Source organism: Kogia breviceps, chromosome 2 (assembly GCF_026419965.1).
Source record: "Kogia breviceps isolate mKogBre1 chromosome 2, mKogBre1 haplotype 1, whole genome shotgun sequence".
NCBI lineage: Eukaryota > Metazoa > Chordata > Mammalia > Artiodactyla > Physeteridae > Kogia > Kogia breviceps.
This window is the reverse complement of record NC_081311.1, coordinates 30,045,671-30,049,423: the sequence shown is the minus strand read 5'-3', so window position 1 is coordinate 30,049,423 and position 3,753 is coordinate 30,045,671.

Genomic DNA, 3,753 nt, shown 5'->3' with positions numbered 1-3,753 from the left:
GACACAAGGAAGCAGAGATCATGGGTTGGGGGCACCTTGGGGGTCTGCCCACCATATCCCTCTTGTCCTTTCCCCGTTCTTCTTTCTTTCTCTTTTTCTTCATTTCATCATCATCCACATCTAGACTCAGACCTAGGGCTTTGCCAGTAAGTAAGAGCTTTACAGCAATGACGTTAACAAGTAATATGACTTTGTGCCAGGCACCAAGCTAGTTTTCTTTTTAACTTTCTCTTAAAGTATAATATACACACAGAAATCTGCAACATCCGAAGTGGAGAGCTCGATGAATTTGTTTGAGACCGAACATACCCGTGTAACCATCCCACAGATCAAACAGCAGGATATTACCAGCACCCCAAGGCCCTCCGCAAGCTCCCTTCCAGTCCCTACACCCTCAAAGGTGAATCTCTAACAGCATAGATTATCTCTTCCTGTTTCTGTACATTTTATAAATGGCGTCCTACAGCTTGTATTATTTTGCGTCTGGCTTTCTTGGCTCAACGTAGGGCTGTGGCATGCAGTTCTAGGTTGTTCGTTCTCATGGCTGAACAGGATTCCCTTGTGTGAATATACCACAATTTGCTTATCCGTTCCACTGTTGATGGGCACTGAGTTGCCGCCAGTTTGGAGGTGTTACAAATGGTGCTGCTGTGAGCAGTGTATTATGTACCTTTTGGTTAACACCTGTTAGCACTTCTGTTGGAAATCTCCGTGGGAGTGGCACTGCTGGGTGGTAGGGTGTGCATATTTCCATGGACTATGTTTCTATATAGAATCCTTACATCCCCTCTGTGAGGAATCCTCATCATCCCCTTTATATCGCACGACAACATTTGAGCCAGACCCGCACTTCCTCCAGAGCTCCTGAAAGATTAGACTGGAGGAAAGGCACAGTGGAGAAAGTGTAGGTCTGGCTCTAATGCTTTCTCACTATTGGCAACCCTCTTTGTTACTTTTTTTAAGAGACCCATCGTTTTGGAAGAGTTCTGCACATCAAGCTACCAAGCAAATGTCGTTTGTTCGTTCACTATCATTTAATTCATCTTCCAATTCTCTTACTAGTCAAAGACATATCTAACCAGCTGCAGTGTGACAACATGTATAAAGAACTGATATAATTTCAGAAAGAGACAAAGGAAGTCCTGGTTTGGGTTCACCTCTGTAGCCTCCTTACAAGAACACAGGGTTTCCGCAGGGCTGTGGAAACACTGACAGTCTGCTGTCCTTTCCCTTGTGATGTGAGGGAACTCCAGGTGATGGAGATCCCCACCCCTCCACTAAGGAAATCTAAGACCCAGATCCTGTCTGAAATCCTCTGATTTATGATCAATAAATATACATTAGTGCATAAGTAATTCACAAATCATTCAGACTAGACCTAGACCATCTTCTCAAACAAAATTTCAAAGCCCCAACCATTTATTATGGGCTTATTCTTAAACTAAGATAGGTTATAAGAAGAGAGTAAGGAACACTTTCCAAACTGCCACCAAGTGGCCAGAAAGACTTCAGGCTATTGCTTACATGTGGGAGTACTAGTTTCTTTCCCTTTTGTCTGTTTCTGTTCTTCTCCATCTCTGTCTCTCTTTCTCTGTCTCTCTCAGTGTGTCTCTCTCTGTATGTGTATGTATGATATATATACCATACAAATCTCTCATACACATATATCTCCCGTATATACACATATGTAATATCTACATACATATTAGAGAGACAGAAAGATGTCTATCTTTATATCTCTATCTCTATCAACAAAATTGGGATCCCATGGTATCTTACTTTTTTATTAGCATTTTTTCCATGCGATTAAAAAAGTAATTTCAAAAATATGATTTAAAAAATACTGCTGTTTGATATTCCATCACATGCAGTTACCATGATTAATTTAACTAATTCTCTATTTGGGGATGTTTAAGCTGTTTCTAATATTTTGCCATTGCTAATAACACTACATGAATATGTCTGTACCTAAATCCTTGGGGACACCCCTGATATTTTCCTTAGGCTAAATGACAAGATGTTGAACAACCTACCAAATGGGTTGGCTTTTGGATGCTGACTTTTGAGTCTCATTATTAAATTTAAATTTATGCTGCTGCCAACAGTGTACTAGAGTGCCTGTTCTGCCCACCCTGGTAATTTTCTATTATAAATAATTTCTCTCAATTTTATAGGTAAAACACGATTGTTTGACTTTAATTGATTCCTGGTGAGGTTAAATATTTTTTCAGACTTGGTTTCCATTTGCGTTTCTCTTTATTTTGCATTTTGTGTTCCTTTTTATGCCTGCCATGTGTTTTCCCACTCCTCCACAGAATGCCACCCTGTGCTCAGGCAAGCCTCTTTCCCTGCTGCATCCCTGACTTTACCAGGGCAGTGATATTAGTGTCCCATAGAACTCGGCATGGTCAAATGCTTTGCAAACAGAACGTGTGTCAGCAAAATGCACATTCACAAGGCCCGCAGGTGGCTTGGCCAGCCACATCTGTCATTCCTCCCGTTAGGATCCCCCAAACGCTCCCAGAGCTGTAAACCTCACATCTCACCCAGACTCTGGACCTTCACCCAGGGACCGTCAGAGCAGGAGGGGCTGTGGCCACGGTGCCTAATGACTTAACCAGGTGAGGTTCACGTGTGCGTGATTGTGCCTCAGAGGGAGTGTTCCCTACTGCTTTGGGGAAACGGGCAACTGTAAATCAGGTAACGATATGGCACTGACTTATTTATCCTTGTAAGAGTTTTACATTCTGAAGTCAGCAGGGGACCCATCGCAGGATCCACGGCCAGTTTTCAGTCACCACTTTGGGGAAGCTCAACCCCCTCGCTCAGCTGGATGGCATGCAGGGGCCGTGCAGGAGCCAAGGCACCCCACTGGGCCAGACCCATCCTGTATCTCAGTTGGAACCAAATGTTATCTTCCAGAGATGCGAGACAGAGACGGGAAGTCACCAAACAGCGGGAATTTCTCCCCCTCACTGCTAACACTGCTCTTTCACACCCCCCAGCCTCCTGGAGCCAATTTCCTCCTCCTTCAGAGGGAGTGTTTGCCAGGATGGCAGCTGCACCCTGGTAGCTGTGACAGTGAGTCATTCGAGTTGGAGTGGACATGACAAAAGAGAGGCTTTCCAGCCTTTGACTGGTGCTATTTAGCAATCAAAGCCAAGACTGCACTCAATGTCCCCAAATATTGGGCTGGCCAAATCGTTGGGGTTTTTCCGTAAGAGCATACAAAAAAACCTGAACGAACTTTTTGGCCAGCCCAGTAAGTCATGGTATAACCCTTACAAGAGACTATTAGGCAGCCATTATAAAGAACGTCAAAGAATTGTTATGAGACTGAAAAATGCTCATGACATGAAGTAAAATGAAGGAAAGAAAGGTGTAAAACCCACCTGTAGAATATAGAATATGATTCCGATTATGGAAGACTAGCTGGAAATATTGTAAAATGGTGACTGATGATCTCTGCAGGTAAGATTAGGTTTGAGTTTTATGTTCTTGATTATTATATGTAAAATTTTTCCTACACTAAGCATTTGTAACTTTTATTTATAAAAAAAAAAATATTTTGAAAGACTGAGTCTGACGCAAACTGCCCCAGGCCCCTGGGATTTCACAAGTTCCTATTTGTTATTCAATTCTGCTCTCCTTAAGCTAGTGTTAGGGATGGATGTGCTTGCCCTCACCCCACAGCTTTCCTTCCTCCCTCCCTCCCTCCCTCCCTCCCACCCTTCCTTCTTTCTTTCTTCCTTA